At 49.4% G+C, this 21,283-nt stretch overlaps 1 protein-coding gene across 3 annotated transcripts in view; it reads left to right on the forward strand.

Annotated features, from left to right (window-relative positions):
* Window positions 1-21,283, forward strand: part of oxr1a (oxidation resistance 1a) — a 704,666-nt gene that overhangs the window by 578,242 nt on the left and 105,141 nt on the right. The window lies entirely within an intron of this gene.

The raw sequence follows: 21,283 nt of genomic DNA on the forward strand, positions 1-21,283 counted from the left end.
CTTCTTATTGTCATCTCAAAGTATTGTTAACTTGCTTGTTGTGGGACTGTGTGGTGGCATATCTAAAGACATTTGATACAGAGTCAGATGAATCAAGTAGCATTTTATTCAATACAAGTATGTATACAGCGGGTAGCACTCCAGTTTCTCTAAGAAGCTACTTAAAGAAACACAGTTTCTGTCATGTATTTATGAAAGTCGCCATAATCCCCGAGGACCATAGGCTGCTCTCCCTTGAGAGAGAGCTGACTGGTGGTGATTTTAACCTGAGGCACACCTCGGGCACGGGCTGAGGTTGAGAAGGCTAACCTCGTGGATAACCACAGACGGTACGGAATTGAACGCATGCTGTTGCCATCTCTCCACATCATGAACCAGCCATCCATCCAAGTGAGATAACTAACAATAAATGAGGTAGTCATGGTGTGACAGATTTAGAGGGAGCGGAATTCTTAAAATGTGTCCAGGAGAACTTTTTAAGCTAGTACATAGAAGGTGCTATAAGAGAGGGACGAATTCCTGGACTTAATTTTAGGTAACATAACCGTGGTTGAAGTGTCAGTGGGGAGCATTTTGCAGACAGCAATCATAATTCTGTTTCAAAATTGTTATGGAAAAGGACGAGGATGGGCCTGAAATCAAAGTTCTAAACTGAGGAAGGCCAATTTTAACAAGCTCAGATATGATTTAGCCAGAATGTACTGGGAGCAGACACTTTTAGGTAAATCTATTACAGGGCAGTGGGACGCATTCAAGAAGGAACCTGGGAGAATACAGGACCAGCATGTTCTAATGAAGAAAAATGGTGGGACCAAAAAATACAGTGAACCCTGGATAATCGGCAGGGGGGAGAACCGCATTGGATAAAGAGGAAAAAGGCTTATGGCAGTTATTGAGTACTCCAAACAGCAGGTAGATCGGGTTCTATATGAATACTTTGTGCTGGTGTTCACTAATAATAATAATAATAATCGCTTATTGTCACAAGTGTGATAAAATTAAAGAAATTAACATAGACAGAGAGGAGATTCTGAGTGGTCTGGCAGGCTTAAAAGTAGATAAATATCCAGGGCCAGGTGAAATGTATCCCAGGCGAAATGTATCCCAGGCTGTTGAGTGAAACAAGGAAGGAAATAGCAGGGGTGCTGGCAATAATTTTCAGTTCCAATCTGGCCACAAGAGAGGTGCCGGAGGACTGGAGGATAGTCAATGTGGTGCCATTATTCAAGAGGGGAGGAAGGGATAAACCATGAAACAACAGGCCAATCGGTCTAAACTCCGTGGTAGCAAAACTATTGGAAGCAATTCTGAGAGACAGAATTAATCTGTATTTGGAAATACAGGGATTAATAAAGAACAAGCATGATTATAACAGCCATTTAGATTTATTGGCTTTGAGCTGGGTTTCCTAAAACAAGGGCAATCCAGGAGCTGAAGAAATGAGAGGGTGTCCCAACCCAGCGGGTGTTTTACCAGCACTGCTTGTCGGCCAAGAAAAACAGGAATGGTTCTCTCCATGCCTCCCTCCCCAGCATTTTTTTTAAATAAATGTTTTATTAAAGTTTTTCCAATGAGCGTTTTTACATAACAAAAATAGAAGTACAGATAGTAATAAAAAATAACAAACATATCCCAAAGCTTACAGTGAAACTACTTACACAACAGAATTTTTTTTTAAACAGAACAAGGTAGGTTTTGCCTCCATGCCCAACTCTCATTATACCAACAGTAACCCCACCTGAACCCCCCCCCCCCCCCCCCCCACCCAGGATGCTGCTGCTGCTGACACTTACTGCTCCCCTAGAAAGTCAAGGAAAGGTTGCCACCGCCGGGAGAACCCCATCAAGGACCCTCTCAAGGCAAACTTTATTCATTCCAGGCTGAGGAACCCCGCCATACCGCTAACCCAGGTCTCCACACCCAGGGGTTTTGAGTCCCTCCACATTAGCAAGATCCGTCTCCGGGCTACCAGGGAGGCAAAGGCCAGTACCTCGGCCTCTTTTGCTTCCTGCACTCCCGTATCCTCTGACACTCCAAATATCGCTACTGTTGGACTCGCCTTCACCCGAGTGTCCAAAATCCTAAACATCACCCTCGCAAACCCCTGCCAGAATTCTTTAAACGCCGGGCATGCCCAAAACATATGGGCATGGTTCGCCGGACTCCCTGCACATCTCGGGCACCTGTCCTCCACCCCAAAAAACTTACTCATTCTTGCCGCCGTTATATGCGCCCGATGCACCACCTTAAACTGAATTAAACTGAGCCTGGCTCATGATGAGGAGGAGTTCACCCTGCCCAGGGCGTCTGCCCACAGGCCCTCATCCAGCTCCTCCTCCCACTTGCCCTTCAATTCCACCACTGAGGCTTTCTCCACCTCCTGCAGCTCCTGATATATGTCCGACACCTTCCCCTCCCCTACCCAGATGCCAGACACCACCCTGTCCTGGATCCTACCCGGGGGCAGCAGCAGAAACGTCCCCACCTGTTTTCTAAGAAAGTCCCGAACCTGGAGGTACCTGAACGCATTCCCCGGAGGTAGGCCGAACTTCTCCTCCAGCGCCTGCATGCTAGGGAATGTCCCGTCTATAAACGGGTCCCCCATCCTCCTAAGACCTGCCCTATACCAGCCTTGGTAACCCCCATCCAACCTACCCGGAGCAAATCTGTGGTTATTCCATATCGGGGCCCACACCAAGGCCCCCTCCTCTCCCCTGTGTCTCCTCCACTGCCCCCAGATCCTCAGTGCCGCCGTCACCACCGGACTAGTGGTGTATCGCGCCGGCGAGAACGGCAGCGGAGCCATAACAAGTGCCCCCAGACTGGTTCCTCTACACGACGCCGCCCCCTCCTCCATCATCCATTTCCTGATCATGGCCGCATTGGCCGCCCAGTAATAACTGCAGAAGTTCGGCAGAGCCCCCCTCCCGGCTACGCTCCAAGAATACCCTTTTGACTCGCAGGGTTTTATTCGCCCACACAAATCCCGTCACAATCCTATTCACCTGCTCAAAGAAGGACTTGGGGATGAAAATGGGGAGGCACTGAAATACGAAGAGGAACCTGGGGAGAACCGTCTTCACAGTCTGCACCCGTCCCGCCGAGGAAAGCGGGAGCATATCCCACCTTTTAAACTCTCCCTCCATCTGCTCCACTAGCCGGGTTAAGTTAAGCAGGGCATCCCATTTCCTGGCCACTTGTATCCCCAAGTACCGAAAGCTCCTCTCCACTATCCTGAGCGGGAGCTCCCTCAGTCTCTCCTCCTGGCCCCTACCGTGGACCACGAACAGCTCACTCTTCCCCATGTTCAACTTATACCCCGAGAACCTCCCGAAGTCCCCCAGGATCCGCATGACCACCCCATCCCCTCTAACGGGTCCGAAATATACAACAGCAGGTCATCCGCGTAGAGGAAGACCCAGTGCTCCTTCCCTCCGCGCACCAGTCCCCTCCAATCCCCCGAAGTCCTGAGCGCAATGGCCAACGGCTCAATTGCCAGGGCAAACAGCAATGGGGACAGGGGACACCCCTGTCTCGTCCCCCAATGCAGCCTGAAATATTCCGACCGTAGCAGGTTTGTGGACACACTAGCTACAGGGGCCTGAAACAGCAGCTTGACCCACCCTATAAATCCCTCCCCAAATCCAAACCTGCCTAGCGCCTCCCAGAGATACTCCCACTTCACCCTGTCAAAGGCCTTCTCCACGTCCCATCGCAGCCACCAACTCCACTCCCCCCCCCCCCCCCCCGAGGGCATCATGATAATATTCAGGAGCCGCCTCACATTCGCGTTCAGCTGCCTGCCCTTCACTCCCCAATCACTCCTGGGACACAGTCCCCTATTCTGGTGGCCAGAATTTTTGCCAACAGCTTGGCATCCACGTTCAGGAGCGATAGCGGACTGTAGGACCCACACTGAAGCGGATCCTTCTCCTTCAGGATAAGCGAGATCAATGCCTGTGACATTGTCGGAGGGAGGATCCCTTTCTCCTTTGCCTCATTGAAGGTTCTCATCAGGAGCGGGCTCAACAGCTCCGAGAACTTCTTATAAAATTCTCCGGGGAAGCCGTCCGGTCCCGGGGCTTTGCCCGTCTGCATGCCTGCCAGCCCCCTGACTACCTCCTCCAACCCAATCGGGGCCCCCAGTCCCTGCACCCACTCTGCCTCCACCCTTGGGAACCTCAACCGGTTCATGAACTGCCTCATCCCTTGCCCCTACCCGGGGAGGGGGGGGGGGGGGGCGGTTCCGACTCGTATAACCTTCCGTAGCACTCCCTGAAGACTTCATTGACCCTCTCTGGGCTCAGCACCATGTTGCCTTCCCTATCCCACACTCCCCCAATCTCTCTGGCCGCCTCGCTCCTGCGCAGCTGGTGTGCCAGCATCCTACTCGCCTTCTCCCCATACTCATAAACTGTCCCCTTCGCTTTCCTCAGCTGCGCCTCCGCCTTCCCCGTGGACAGCAGGTCAAACTCCGCCTGTAATTTCCGGCGCTCGTTCAACAGCCCCCCCATCTGGGGCCTCCGTGTACCTCCTATCTATCCTGAGTATCTCTCCCACCAGTCTCTCCCTCTCCGCCCTCTCCTTCTCCCTATGGGACCTAATGGAAATTAACTCTCCCCTAATGACCGCCTTCAGAGCCGCCGTCACCTCTCCTGTGTCATTCGCTCCCACATAATTCTCAATACTCCTCCTTATCCGCCCGCACACCTGCCAGCAGCCCCACATCCAGTCGCTAGAGAGGGCGCTGACCCCGCTCTGCCCCCAGTCGCAGGTCCACCCAGTGCGGGGCATGGTCCGAGACCGCAATGGCCGAGTATTCTACCCCCTCCACCCTCGGGATTAACACCCTACTCAACACAAAGAAGTCTATTCTCGAATAGACTTTATGGACATGGGAGAAAAAGGAAAACTCCTTCGTCCTTGGCCGCGTAAAACTCCAGGGGTCCATCCCCCCAACTGGCCCATGAACTCCCACAAGGCCCTGGCCGCCGCCGGCCTCTTTCCCATTCTGGACTTGGAACGATCCAAGCTCAGATCCAAGACCGTATTAAAGTCCTCTCCCATAATCAGGTGACTTATCTCCAAGTCCGGGATCCTACCCAACAAAAAATCTGCCTCATAAAGTCCGCATCATCCCAGTTCGGGGCATATACATTCACTAACGCCACACGGGTCCCCTGCAGCTTGCCACTCATCATTATATACCTGCCCCCCTTCTCCGCCACAATGCTCCCCGCCCCAAATGCCACTCGTTTACTGACCAAAATAGCCACTCCTCTGGTCTTTGAGTCTAACCCCGAGTGACACACCTGTCCCACCCATCCTTTCCTTAGCCTCGTCTGGTCTGCGAGCTTTAAGTGGGTCTTTTGCAACATGGCCACGTCCGCCTTCAATCCCTTTAAATGCGAGAACACGTGGGACCGCTTGACTGGCACATTCAGGCGCCTCACGTTCCACGTGATCAGCCTGGTCGGGGGGGGGGGATAACCACCCCCCCCCCCCCCCCCCCCCATCCCGCCGACTAGCCATCTCCCTTTTTCGGCCAACCGCGTGCCCTCGCCTCCCTCCTCCCCCCGGCGGCCCCCTCGCCCGACTCTCCATCCATACCCCTCACCTGGCTCCCCTGGACCCTCTTCCCCCCCCCCCCCCCCCCCGGCCAAGCATCCACTTAGCTCTGGTTTCCCCCCATTGTGCTTCCGTGAGTCAGCTCACCCATGCTGACCCCAGCCGCTCCCACCTCTATCTACCAACCCTTAACTTGTTTCCTCCTTCGGGCCGCCCTACCCGCCCCCCGCAAGGTAGAGGGGCAAGCGCCATCTGGGACCTCCTCGTGCGCCGGACAGCCTGTCCCGGGCGTTTCCCACCCCCTAGCACCGAACACCTGAAAAACAAAACACCTGGAAAACAAGCAAAACAAACAACAAAACCCCCAACCAAACTAGGGCAGACATGCCCATAAAGTTATGCTTTACCTGCCGTCCTCCCGTCAGTCCCTCCCCACCCACACATTTGACCCCCATACAACAGTCCCTTAGTTCAGGTCCAGCTTCTCCTGCCTGATGAACGACCACGCCTAGTCTGAGGTATCAAAATAGTGGTGCCTGTCCTGGTATGTTACCCACAGTCTCGCCGGGTGCAGGAGCCCAAACTTCACCCCTTTACCGTGGAGGACCGCCTTCGCCCGATTAAAACCTGCACGCCTCCTCGCCAGCTCAGCTCCCAGGTCCTGGTAAATTCGGATTTCGCCATTCTCCCACTTACTGCTCCGCTCTTTCTTTGCCCACCGCAGGACTCGCTCCCGGTCTGCCAAGCGCTGAAACCGTATCACCATCGCCCTCGGTGGCTCGTTTACCCTCGGCTTTCTGGCGAGAATCCTGTGCGCCCCATCCAGCTCCAAGGGCCGCGGGAAGGCCCCCACGCCCATCAGCGTCCCCAACATTGTGGCCGCGTCCGCTCCATCCGCTCCTTCAGGAAGGCCCAGGATCCGCAGATTGTGGCTCCGAGATCTGCACTCAAGGTCATCCAGCCTCTCCTGCCATCTCTTATGGAGCGCCTCGTGCGCCTCCACTTTCACCGCCAGGCCCAGGATCTCGTCCTCATTCTCCGCCACGTTCCTCCTCACCTCCTTGATCTCCTTCTTCTGCGCCTTCTGGGTCACCACAATTCTCTCCATGGAGGCCAGCATCTCCGTTTTCAGCTCCATGAAGCAGTTTTTAAGGAGCTCCTGCTGTTCTCTGTCCCACTGGGCCCACACCTCCCGATCCTCTCCGGCTGCCATTTTGTCCTTCTCGACCTTCTTCCCCGGGTTCGCGCGTCTGCCGTCTCCGCTCCTGGTCCTCTCCATGCACCAGCGGCGGGGGGGGCTCTCCCACGCCGGTCCCTCCTGTTAACTGTCGCCGCTGCTCCTTTTAGCGGCCCGAAACACCGATCCCGGCGGGAGCTGCCGTTCGCGTGACCTAGCAGGTCATGGCCGCTACCGGAAATGGGCCCTCCCCAGCATTTTAAACTGCCGCATGATTTACCTCCCATCTGACAACCCCACCTGGCAATCTTCAGGTGATCTACCTCCACTGAACAATCTGCAAGCTGATTCCTAACACTTTCTCCCCAATTTCTCCCACGGTTTGCCATCTGATCAATCTCTTACCCCAAACCGTTATCCTGTTCAGTTGAGATATCACCCCATCCCTCACACTCTGTTCCCTGTCTGAAGATTTCTTGGGCAGGCCTCTCCGCCTCTCTTAGAAATCGGTCATAAGAAATGACAGCAGAAAGTTTTGGAAAAGAAACTCAGTACCTGTTGGGAAACAGGAATTAACAAGTGGAATCTTCTGTCCCTCCTGTAGGGAAAGCGTGGCAGGTGGAGTTTATTTGACATGAGGACAAAAATTAGAGGTGGAATTCTCCAACCCCCTGCCCGTCGGAGATTCGGCGTGGCGCCGTGCGAATCGCGCTCCGACGCCGGGACTAAGTTCTCCGCAGTGTGGCGCCGGTCGGGTTATGCGCCGACTCTCACGCCCAGGCCGGCGCGCCGATTCTCCGGCCCGGATGGACCGAGCGGCCGTCAACAAAAAGCCAAGTCCCGCCGGCCCCGTTCTACCATCCTCTGAGCCAGCGGGACCTCAGCGTTGAAGGGTCCGGGGGCGGCCTGTTGTGGGGGGGGGGTCTGACCCCGGGAGGGAGGGGAGCGCTCCGTAGTGGCCTGGCCCGCGATCGGGACCCACCGATCGGCGGCCGGCCTCTCTGCCTCCCGGCCTCCTTTCCTCCGCGCCGGCTCCTGTAGCCCTGCGCCATTTGGCATCGGGGACAGCGCGGGGAAAAAGGCCACTGCGCATGCGCTAGTTGGCACCGGCCCAACTGCGCATGCGTAGACCTCGCAGCGCCGGGTTCAGGCCAGAATCGGCAGCTGGATAGCATCGCCCTAGCACCCTGTGAGCCGCAGAATGGGGTCCTGGAACGGCACCGACGCCGGAGTAAAACACTCCCGTTTTTACTCTGCCGTCGGCACTTAGCCGCCTGTTGGGAGAATCCAACCCTAGTTTCCTGACATTGGGATGAACTGTCAGAATTCTATTCCTGTAACCTGACAGGCAGGTCAAGCTTCCCAACAAACATTGTCAGGAAACCCTTTTATGTGCATTAGCATCATTACATTGCAAGCTTATTAAAAGGCCACCTCACTGGAATTTAATACCCTCCCAAATTAGCTCCCGACCAGCAATAAATTAGAATGTTCAGTTTTATGGCCACACATAAATGGCGTACACGTGGCAAGCTTTGACTTCTTCCAGGACTTGGAAGCGAGTGAGTGGACACTGCTTTCACCTTCTGGGGGACTGCTCACAATTTCACTTGTATCTAGTGCTGGTCGCGCAATCTGTGCCAAAGCTGGACATGGGAGGCAGGCGAAAGGTGAACAGTGGCATGGAGACAGGAAATGGAAGGCAGGAGAAGGGGACCGTAGGGGAGCTGTCCAGGTACCCTTTAAATATGTCGCCCGGAACTATGACATATGAGATAATGACTTCCTGCTTGCCCTTGCCATGACCGTAAGGATGCATAAGTAACAAGCTGAACAGTGCAATTGCGGGTGGTCAGCCTCTCCCGCCATTGTACTTGGACTTCAGAACAGAAGGTTCTGCCAATGTTTTGATTCCAATATGACTCTCCTTCGGGACAGAAAAGTTGGACCCCGAACTTTGGCCAAAATGTTACGCCCCTCTGTCCTCAGTGGGTTAGATTCCCTTTGGATTCCCATCCGCTCCAACCTTGTAGTGATTGTTGGTAGGGCAGGCAAAGCCTCAAACAAAAGTCCTCCCTTGCCTCAACTGAGCTTCAATTAATGGCCATTTAAGGCCCGTTTCTACCCCATCTCATTAGCCTGCTAAACGGATTGAAGCTTTGTGGGGGAAACCTAGAAATAAAGTTAGATACCGGGCGACACCTCCATCAGAAGCACTCCCCTTCAGACCCAAAAATCTCCATATCTCCCTCCCGCCCCCGACCTATCCCCTGAAACTACGATTGTCTCCCTCACGACTCCCAAGTGTTCCCTACCCTCTCTGCGCTGGGACCACTTGCACTTACCTGGGTTTCTGGGACTTAATTTCAGGGACCTCCGTGCAGTTCCTCTTCCGGCACTGCAGAGCCGTAATTTGACGGACTGGAGAGCTGTTAGCCAGTCAACTTGGCCGGAGGCTCTCCCAAGGTGTGACTTCCTCCAAAGTATGTGGTGGAATTCCCGCCTAATGGCAATCAATGCTCATTAGAGTGTAAAATGGCAGTAGGGCAGCGAGCGAATGTGTTCCCCACCGACTCTTCAAATGGTGGGAGCCAGCCATCATGAGTGTTGCTTCGGCTTTCTCTTCGATTTTTTTAATCCTTCCCATGAATGAGTAAAAAAAAATAGGTGGGTTGGGTAGATGAATGTGTAACTAGAGAGATGGTGCAGGAGAGAGGACCTTCGATTTCTGGAACTTTTGAACCAGTTCTGCGGGAGATTCACATGTGCAGGTCGGACAAGTGCATTAGGGAGAGTTTAAACAAACTTGAAAAGGTTGTAGTGAATAATATCTGAGAGGGAAACAAAGGTGCATAGAGAATTCAGAGAGTAGAAAATTAGAGTAGGGGCTGTACGGTGGCGCAGTGGTTAGCACTGCTGCTTCATGGCGCCGAGGACACAGGTTTGATTCCGGCCCCGGGTCACTATCCTTGTGGAGTTTGCACATTCTCCCCGTGTCTGTGTGTGCCTCAGTCCCACAATCCAAAGATGTGCAGGGTAGGTGGATTGACCACGCTAAATTGCACCTTAATTGGGAAAAAAATGAATTGGGTACTTTAAATTTATATTTATAAAAAAAAGAAAAGAAAATTAGAGGTGGAAATAGTACGGTATGAGAAAGGGTCAGATAAGAGCGAATGCAATAATGGGTTCATAAGCATCAAGGCACAGAGTGTGGTTAGCTACAGTTGCAGAAAGCCATGGGTAAATATAATGATGTGGTGATAATAGAGACCTAGCTTAAAGAAGTTGTGGAATGGATAAGAAATATTCCAGTATACAAACAGGACTGAGATTTTGTAAACTGCATGCTGATGGATCCACTTCTCTCTCGCTTTTTGCCATTTAATACATGGTTATAACTAAAATTGATAGTGTTACAATAGCCAGACCAGACCCAAATTTAAATTGGGAAACGGACGAGACCCCCAACAATTTTTCAATTTGTAAACTGTGAAGAAAGGTACTTCACTCCAGGAGTGATTCCACTAACAACTCGGGATCTTTTATATTGAAACAAACTTTATCATTTACAAACTTAAAAACAACTTTTAAAATGAACAGTTTCAGAAGTCAGCCTGAGTAACACACCTCCTTTCTCCATAATCCAGAGCAGGACTCTCAAATTGAAACTAAAAACAAGACACAGGGCAGGGCTGAAAATGAAACTAAAAACCAGAGCCTCCCATGAGTAACTCTAATCACAGCTTTTGCAGACATATAATCTGGATACCATCCCCTGCCATATTAGTTTAAACCCTCTCCAACTGCTCTAGCATGTACCCCCCTCCGTGTGTTGTTCTCTAATTCTGAATAACGACTGTAGACTTACAGTTAAAACAAACACTTTATTCAAAGGGTTTGTTCTGCTTCCAGAGCTCAACTATAAAACAATCAAGAGGTATCACCAGTGAAACTAAGGTAAACTGCCTATGCTAAGCTATCCCTGTGTGCTGCTGCTCACTAGCTCTGTGCTTCTAAAAGAGGAGGATCCTGCCTTGGGCTTGACCCTTTATACCCGTCTGATGCTTCCCCTAGTGATGCTGTGGCTGTCACATCTGTGCTGCAGTCCCTGGTGTATGTGCAGATGTACAGATCACTACACTCAGGACATCCGTCCCGGTCCTGCCCAGGTGTTACCTGTCCAGTTTGTACAGGTCCTACCTCCCCCAGGACCAGTCCAAATCACCCAGGAATCTGAAACCCTCTCCCTCATACCATCTCTTCAGCCACGCATTCATCTGATATATCCTACAATTTCCACTCTGATTAGCACGTTGCACTGGTAGTAATCCTGTGATCACTATCTTTTGAGGTCTCAATTTTCGTCCTAACTCCCTATATTCTGCTTTCAGGCTCTCATCCCTTTTTTTCCCCCATGTAGTTGGTACCAATGTGCACCACAACCACTGGCTGTTCACCTTCCCCCTCCAGAATGTCCTGAAACTGCTCCAAAACGTCCTTGACCCTAGCACCAGGGAAGCAACATACCACCCTGGAGTCTTGTTTGCGGCCACAGAATTGTCTATCCATTCCCCTTACTATCGAATCCACTATAACTATTGCATTCCCAATTTTACTCCTGTCCTCTGAAGCAGAACCAACCTTGGTGCAATAAATTTGGCTGATGCTGCTTTCCCCTGGGAGTTCATTCCCCTCAATAGTATCCAGAACGGTGTATCTGTTTTGCAGGGGAATGGCTATAGGAGATTCTTGCACTGCCTGCCAAGCTCTCTTGCTCTGCCTGGTGGTCTCCCATTCCCTTCCTGCCTGCAGAGTCTGAGCCTACGGTGTGACACCTCTCTACATGTGCTATCCACGACACTCCACTTCATGGATGCTCCACAGTGTGCCGAGCTGCCACTCCACCTTCGAAACTCTGGCTTTCAGGAGCTGTAGCTGGAGACACTTCCTGCACACATGCTAGCCCCGAGCACTGGAAATGTTCCTGTCCTCCCACATGGAGCACTAGGAGCAAACCAAAGCTTTTCTCCTGCCATGACGTACCTTTTTAAATTAAGCTTTGGAAGACGCTTGATATTAGATTGAATCAAATTCACTATGGCCCTTCTTTGCTTGTTACTGCCGATTCTAGCTCTTACAGATTCTAAACCACAAAACCCATTTTCAAACTATAATTGATGACTTACCGACCTTGCCCATTACTTACCAATCAGCTCTCTCCCTTGTAGCCTCAGCTGCAGCAAGGTGAGACCACACTTCTGAAGATTTAAAATTTCCTAAGCAAGGAGAAAAAGCAAAGGTCACCTCTTCCCGCTCTGCAGCGAATCCCTACTCTGCTTCAAATTCGCAAGTTTAAAAACTCACTCTGTCTTTGGTTTCACTCTGGATGTGGCCTCTCACTCACTGTGAGTGTGTTTTGAAGCTCATAACTATCGATTAGGTTTACATCATGCATAGTGCATGAGAATAATTAGACAATCATATCAAAGGTCCGCATGCTTAAGTAAACTATCCAATTAGAACAAAGGCATGTACAGGTTGTCTCCTGGTTTATCACCAGCTCCTTATTATGAATATGGCTTACAATCACCTGGTTGTCTGACTCTTCCAACTTATAATCCGTTTACCAAGGTACAAATGGCCTGCTACAATAGCAATTCTGGACAGTCATGTCTCCTACCAGACAGCTTGGTATCGCTGAAAGGACCATACATTGTTCCCTTATTTTTGATAAAGACCGATCTGCGGCTCATCTTTCCCAGTCCCATCTAATCTTTAATCTTTATTAGTGTCACAAGTAGGCTTCCATTACACTGCAATGAAATTACTGTGATGGGTTACTGGCAGCATGGTAGCATAAGTGGATAGCCCTGTGGCTTCACAGCGCCAGGGTCCCAGGTTTGATTCCCCGCTGGGTCACTGTCTGTGCAGAGTCTGCGCGTTCTCCCCGTGTCTGCGTGGGTTTCCTCTAGGTGCTCCGGTTTCCTCCCACAGTTCAAAGATATGAAGGTTAGCTGGATTGGCCATGATGAATTGCCCTCAGTGACCAAGAAAAGGTTAGGAGGTGTTATTGGGTTACGGGGATAGGGTGGAAGTGCGGGCTTAAGTGGGTCGGTGCAGACCCGATTGGCCGAATGGTCTTCTTCTGCACTGTATGTTCTATGTCACACATATTCAGCGAAATATGTCCTTGGGCATGCTTCCTGTACCTATAAATAGCTTGTGTATGTGTGCAGATTGATACAGAAGAGTTTTAACCCCTTTAGCACTTATTGGATAACTAAAGTTTAAAATACAAATAATTTCAATATAAGGTCTAAAAACGATACCCTTTCAGGTGGGGTTGCAGGAATGGGGTGGGGGGGTGGGCCTAGGTAGAGTGCTCTTTCAGAGGGTTGGTGCACTCGATGGGCCAAATGGCCTCCTTCTGCTCTTTAAGAATTCTATGATTCTACCACTATCTAAATTGTAATATATAATATGAAAGCGCTGCATGAAAAGAGTGCTTTAATAATGTTTCTGAAAAAGAGTAACACTGAGTGTGTATGCTGCCTCTCACTGCAGAGTTTGCCAATCAGACGTACAGAAAGGGCAGGAATGTTGGGTGAGCAGAGAACGGAGGGAGCACTCGGGCAGCAGGGGCACTCGGGAAGCATAGCATGGGAAGAGCAGACCCCAGAGAAAACAGGAGCATGGGGCATGCAGGAGCATACAGACATGCAGATTAGGAGCAGGAGTAGACCGCTCGGTCTTCAATGAGATTGTGGTTGATCTAATTTTCACCTCAACTTCTCATTGCTCCTTACTTCCATAACCTGGGAAAATTTCAACAGGATAAATAAAAAGAAGCATATTCTAGCAGCTTCCCCACCACAGACGTCAAGCTAACTGGTCTATAGTTTCCTACTTTCTGCCCCTCTCCGTTTATGAATAGGGGCATCACATTAACGTATTTCTAATACATCGGGACCGTTCCAGAATCCAGGAAATTTTAAAATATCATAATCAATGCACCCACTATCTCTGCTGCCACCTCCTATAATACTCTAGGGTGGAGGCCATCAGGAACCAGAGACATATCTTCCTTTAATCCCATTAGTTCATGCAACACCTTCTCCCTAATGATGGTTGTTGTACCAAATTTGTCTACACTGTACTCCAGATGTGGTTTCACTAATGCCTGTACAACTGAAGCATCACCTCTTTACCTTTGTATTCAATTCCCCTCGCAATAAACAATAACATTCTAATAGCTTTGCTAATTACTTGCTGTGTGTATACTCACCTTTTGCAATTCATTCACTAGGACAGATGCAACCTCTCATCATTTAGATAATCTGCTTTTCATTTATCCTGCCAAAATGGACAACCTCACATTTTTCCACATTATACTCCATTTGCCAGATCTTTGCCCACTCACCAAGCCTAACTATGTCATCTTGTAGCCTCTTTGTATACTCTTCAGACCTTACTTCCCTATCTTTGTACCATCAGTAAATTTACCAACCATATCATCGTTCCTTTTATTCAAATCATTTATATAAATTGTGAAGAGTTCAGGCCCCAGCACTGATCCCTGTGACATGCCACCGGTCACGTCCTGCCAAGTGGAAAATGATCCATTCATGCTATCCTTGTTATCCATTAGCTAGCCAATCTTCTATACATGCCAATAATGTTACCCCTACACCATAACCTTTCATTTTCTGCAATAACCTTATGAGGCACCTTATCAAATGCCTTCTGGAAAGCTAAGTACAGTATATCCATCTTCATCCACTGCACATGTTACTTCTTCAGAGAACTCCAACAAATTTGTTAAATGTGGTTTCTCTTTCACAAAACCATATTAACTCTGCCTGATTTTCACTACGTGCCCTGCCATAGCATCTTTCACAACAGCTTCTAACATTTTCCTTACAACAGATATTAAGCTACCTAGTCTATAGTTTCCTGCTTTTTATCCCCTTCTCTTTTTGAATAAAGGAGTTACATTAAATATTTGCTAAGTACCACTTGGTGATTGAAATTTTACTGAGTTCCTCCTTCCCTCCATTTCCTGATTTACAGCTATTTCTGGCATGCTATTTTTATACTCTAAGGGAATGCAAAATACCTATTCAATATTCAAAATACCTATTTGCCATTATTGTCTCCCCAGATTTACTTTGTACAGGATCAACGGTAACTTTGTTGAGTCTTTTTAAAACATCTATAAGGCAGAATTTGGTGTATGGGGTGTCCACGTGCCCAGCTGAAGGGCATTAAAGAGCACATCATTACAGCAGGCACGCTACCTGACTTCACGATATATCGGTTGGCGAGTGCAGACGCAGATCGGCAGCTGATGATTATTTTGTCAGTTTTAAGGAATTATCGCTCCAATTTACCAGTATATTAAGTTGCCTGTGGAATTTTAAGCTTGTCGCACAGGCAACATAAACAGGCAGACCAACTGGTTTTTCACTTGTTTCAATCAAGGGTGGGATAAATGGAGGCTGGAGCAAAGGCTGGCTGAGGAGTTAGGAGTTTCTGAGAGTGAGATGAGATGGTGTTTTTGAGGAGTATCAAGAGTGTTTTTTCTGTGTTAGGTTCATCATAGTGTGGAGATTACATTACTTTTCTATCCTCTGGCACTGGAGATGTGGGTCCCTCTGTTACCCTCTGTGCATGGATCAGCCTCATTTGTAAACCTGTAGATGGGTATAGTATATTCAGCAGGGAGCACCACCTCTGAGGAGCAAGATAGGGGACAAAGAGAGAGAAGGCCTGGTGGTCATAAGCATCCCCCTTGGGCAGAGGAATAGGTTCATCACAGCCAGCAGGGAGGGCAAGGATGACATCCCCACAGAAGACGCCACTACCAAGCTGCTAAGGTGTACAAGCAGCGATCAAATTACCTGGTCATGACAAGAGGACCATAAGACATGGGAGCAGAAGTGAGCCATTCAACCCATCAAGTCTGCTCTGCCATTTAATGTGATCACATTTTTATTGAATTTGAATTTTACCATATGCCATGGTGGGATTTGAAAGCAGGTCGTCAGATCATTATTCTGAGTGTCTAGATTACTAGTCCAGTGAGAATACCATTACGCCACCGCTAACCAGTGCCGCAGGAAGCCATAACCACCTGCCAGATGATTGGCCTGGAGATAGCCTCCAGTTATGTGGGTGGACACGCAATGCCCATGGCCCTGAAGCTCACTGTGACACTGAACCTTTTTTGTCACTGGATCATTCCAGGCTCTGTGGGTCATCTTTATAGAGTCTACAAGTCACCTGCACACAGCTGTGTGAAGCTGGTGACTAACACTCTTGTTCATGCGGATGAGAATATTCCTCCATTTCAGGATGGACCAAGTTAGCCAGGCTGAACAGGCCAGCGGTTTCTTTCACCGCAATTGAAATGTTCCCCGCATCCAGGATGCCATTGATTGCACCGTTGTAGCAATCAAAGCGCCAGCCAGGTGAACAGGAAGGGCTTTCACTCCATGAACGTTCAGATAGTTTGTGGCCACACGGCTCAAATTATTCAGGTCTCAGCTCCCACAATGCCTACATACATTGCCACTCACAAGTGCCAAGAATCTTCATTGCTCCAGCTTGCCAGGACAGGTGGTTGATTAGTGACAAACGATATCCATTGAAAAAATAGAAGATGACACCTGTCCGGCATCTGAGGACACAGGCAGAGAAGGGATACAACTGCTGCCAAGTATCCACAAGGGCGATAGTGAAGGGGACCATTGGCCTGCTGAAGAAGATCCGATGCCTGGGCTGATCCAGGGACACACTGTATTATCCGTCTGAGCGAGTGTCACTCATCGTCATTGTATGCTGCAGTCTTTATAATATCGTTCTCTCAGAGGTGCATCTCTGGTTCAGGAAGATGCTGATGCTGCTGCAAAAGGCTCAGATGAGGACACTGACGTCGATAAGATGTAGGTCCTGGGCAGCCGACAGAGGACAAGGAGGCTGAAATCAGTAATCGTCAGGCGGGCAAGGACACCAGGGAGGCCATGGTTCAGTGTAATTACCTTAGTAATAAAGGTTGAAAGCCCGGGCATCTATCCACAGCCATTTTTGAGGCAGAAACCATTCAGCACATACAACACTGATGGCTTATGAGGACAATAACGCAAAACAAAGCAAAAATCTCAAGTTTAATCATCAACAATATACAGTGATAACAAAAGAAAGTAAAAACACCCTGTACATATCCCTGGCTGTGCTGTGTCTTCAGCTTACGTTTGTTGGTGCCAAATAGAGGTGCGGCCCCATCCCCTTGCTGTCAGTGGCATGAGAGGCAAGTTGCTGACCTTGATGCCCTGTTCATACAGAAGACCTTGCCGCTCGTTCTCTACCCGGTAGGGCCTGAGCAAGTACCACCTGGGAGATTTCACTCAGTAACGTGGCTGGGCACTCCTCAGTCACCGCAAACTCGGAAGATGGCAGTGACTGGCAGTGAAGCATTGGACCAGCTGTCCTCGTCCGGGGCATAGTGAGAGGAGGCCCTAGAGATGACAGCCATTGAGTCATCACCTCCCTGCTCACTTTTTAAAAAAAGTCTGGGCACCCATTCGAGAGACTGGTTGCTACATCCTTCTCCCACACTGGCAGTGACCTCCTGAGGTCAGTGCCTGTGAGGGCTTCCATGTCCTCTCGCAGCCTCAGGAACGCCTCATTCCATTCCTGGAGCTGCCTCTCTGTGAGAGTGTCCACTCTCGCAGTGGATGAGGTTGAGCACTTTGAGCCAATGCAGCGCTCATGCTCCGCAAGGACTCCTCCATGGCACGCTGACCCTCCAGGTTCTCAGCTAGATCTCCCCACACATCCTGCTAGACATCTAGCATTTGCCGCCTGATTTACAACTCGAGGCTCTTCCTTGGACTCAGAATGGTCCTATCTCCAGCACTCCATCGACTGCTGACGCCCTGGACAGTCCCGGCTTCCACCAGCGAGCATGGTGTGCCCTCACTGCTGTGCACTACCAACTCATCCAACATGGTAATGCTCACCAACATGCTGGTATCTATGCTGGTGCTTGATGCTGAAAGATGGTGTGCCAGGGTGCATCTTGTGAGGTTTCATGCTCCGATGTCAATGGAGGATCATCAGCCTCCTGGCCAGATCTGGCAGATGGCTCATCTGAGGGATGAACACATTAGTCAGAAATAACACTCGTATCACACACCGTCAATTTTTCAACACATGCTGCCCAGTGCGATTGATCTCAATTGCATTGATGTGTCTTAGTGACTGGCGCATCACTGAGGTTATTCTGAAGGCAGAGATGCCCAGACATCATTTTCACCTCATTCTGGCATGAATCAGCTCAATGGGCTCTAACCTTCCTCCGAGACACCAGCCTCCCTACAACCTGATGGCCCCCCTTCACGCTTAAGCTCCAGGGGTCTCGGCTCATGGTTGGTGAGGATGGCTAGGTTTGGCATCTCACCACCAGTGGCTGCTGTCTCCAAGTTGTTGTGGCTACATTTCTCCTACGAGTGCAGTGCTCACTTGAGTACTTAACACCACACCTTCAGTGCCATATCATGCTGCGCCCCCCCCCCCCCCCCCCCCCCACAATTCAGATCACCCCCCTGAAGGGCAAGAGAATGTTACCACCCCTTTGGACATGTGACCTTTTGATGAACCCAAGACTTCAAATTCATCTCCTCAATTTTGAGACGCATAGGCTGATATGTGTTCTGAGTGTCCCTGAAACCGGCACGCTTGATCGCAACTATATATGGGCACCTTTCCTCTGTCCCCCAGACAGGAAAATGCCTGCTTAGAAATGAAAAATGAAATGAAAATCGCTTATTGTCACAAGTAGGCTTCAAATGAAGTTACTGTGAAAAGCCCCTAGACACCACATTCCGGCGCCTGTTCGGGGAGGCTGATACGGGCACCCTGCACACCATCTTTCATCTTTGGACCTTTTGTGGCACTGGATCCTGGTGTGCTGGGCCAGGTCATGCCTGCTGATGTCAGCTGCTACCTCTGTCAGGCCTTCTTGGTGAGGTGGAGGACCTCCTCCTTCCATCCCTGGGCATTAAAATGTCCCTCCTGTCTGTCACTGCCTCCAACAGGGTGCTCATACAGTCATCAGAAAATGGGGGGCTTGCTGGCCGCCGGATCTCCTCTTCCGTCTCCTGTGTCTTCAGTGGATAACGTTTTGCATCCTCCGGTTTTCTTCAGTGGCCTTGGGGCACCACCTGCCTTTCTGCATTCAGAGATCTATGGACAAACACGCCAAGGTCCCTTTGTTCCTTGGAACTTCTCAGTGTCATGCCATTCATTGCATGCTTCCTTGTCACATTATCCCTTCCAAAGTGTATCACCTCAGTTTTCAGGGTTTGGAGGAAATGTAACTGGTCTGATTAGTAAGTTTGCAGACGACACAAAGGTTGGTGGAATTGTGGATAGCGACGAGGACTGTCAGAAGATACAGCAGGATGTAGATTGGTTGGAGACTTGGGTGGAGAGATGGCAGATGGCATTTAGTCCGGACAAATGTGAAGTAATGCATTTTGGACGTTCTAATACAGGTGGGATGTATACAGTAAATGGCAGAACCCTTAAGAGTATTGGCAGGCAGAGGGTTCTGGGAGTACAGGTCCACAGGTCACTGAAAGTGGCAACGTAGGTGGAGAAGGTAGTCAAGCAGGCAAACGGTATGCTTGCCTTCATCGGCCGGCGGCATTGAGTATGAAAATTGGCAAGTCATGCTGCAGCTGTATAGAACCTTAGTTAGGCCACAACTGGAGTATAGTGTTCAATACTGGTCGCCACACTACCAAAAGGATGTGGAGGCTTTGGTGAGGGTACAGAAGAGGTTTACCAGGATGTTGCCTAGTGTGGAGGGCATTAGCTATGAGGAGAGGCTGGATAAACACGGTTTGTTCTCACTGGAACGCAGGAGGTTGAGGGAGTCCTATCGGGGTGGAGGTCAGCTCATCCACCCTATGCTTCAGTGTGGATGGGGGATCTGATAGAATTTGGAGAGGGTGAAATTTGCTCTCTCGGGTGGGGGGGGGGGGGGGGGGGGGGCAGCACAGGTGAAGGTTTCCACAAGAGATGGTGTTTGTTTTTATTGCATTTTGGGGAACTGGTTGCTGCCAACTGCTGGGGTGGGGGGTAGGGGTTTTGTTTCGGGTTGGTTTTATTTTGTAAATGTCATATGTTTTATATGTTTTGTTGTTAAAATGTTAAAAATTTGAATTAAAATATTTAAAAAACATAGACTTTCAGAAGGCTTTCGACAAAGTCTCACATAGCAGATTACTATGTAAAGTTAAAGCGCAAGGCAGTGTCTTGAGATTGATAGAATGCTGGTTAGCAGACAGGAAACAAGTTGGAAAAGTGGGTCTTTTTCCAATTGGCAGGCAGTGATTAGTGGGGTACCGCAGAACCCCAACTGTTCACATTCTATATTAATGATTTGGACGAGGAAACTAAATGTATTATCTCCAAATTTGCAGATGATACAAAGTTGGGTGCGAGGGTGAGCTGTGTGGAGGATGCATAGATGTTTCAGCGTAATCTGGACAAGCTGAGTGAGAGGGCATAGCATGGCAGATGCAGTATAATGTGGATACATGTGAAGTTATTCATTTTGGTATCAAAAATAGGAAGGCAGATTATTATTTGAAAGGGTGTAAATTGAGAGAGGCTGAACGAGACCTTCTTGCTATGAAGGGAGTGCAGTGAAGGTTTACCAGGCTGATTCCTGGGATGGAAGGACTGCCATATAAGGAGAGACTGAGTTGGTTAGGACTATATTCATTGGAGTTTAGAAAAGTGAGAGAGTGGCTTGATTCAACCAATTGGGAACAAAGTCCCACAGCGAATGTGTTTAGCTGTGTATTTCCCAGCGCTCTCAGCACCAAGAAACACAACCTCACAGTGTATAAGGGGCCTCAGTGAGAAACGCACGCTGAAGGCCGCACATAGTGAGACTATACAGATTTGCCAAAAAGTGATCCCACCCACAATGGGCGGAATTTACATTGCGTTGGATCTTGTGAGGCATTGCAAGTCGAGTAATTCCCGGGAGCAGAGTCTCCCGGCTTTTTAAAAAATATATATTTTATTCAAATTTTTCGGCCAAACAAAACCGTACAAAGGTTTTTCCCTTTTTACAACAATAAAACAATATAAATAACAGTGACCGTTTTTAACAGATAAATAATATATAAACTAAATGGCAACTGCCATAACAAAAATAATAGCTCTCCCAAATAATAAAATCACAATCCAATATACATAACCAAGTACAAATATCTATACAAAAACACCTCTGAGGACCCACCTAAGCCCCCCCCCCCCCCCCGGGTTGCTGCTGTTACCTTCCCATTTCCTTTATCGTTCTGCGAGGTAGTTAATGAACGGTTGCCACCGCCTGGTGAACCCCTGAGCCGAACCCCTTAGTGCAAACTTTATCCGTTCTAGTTTTATAAACCCTGCCATGTCGTTTATCCAGGTCTCCACGCCCGGGGGTTTGGCTTCCTTCCACATAAGCAATAT

This window comes from Scyliorhinus torazame, chromosome 11, assembly GCF_047496885.1.
Source record: "Scyliorhinus torazame isolate Kashiwa2021f chromosome 11, sScyTor2.1, whole genome shotgun sequence".
Classification (NCBI taxonomy): domain Eukaryota; kingdom Metazoa; phylum Chordata; class Chondrichthyes; order Carcharhiniformes; family Scyliorhinidae; genus Scyliorhinus; species Scyliorhinus torazame.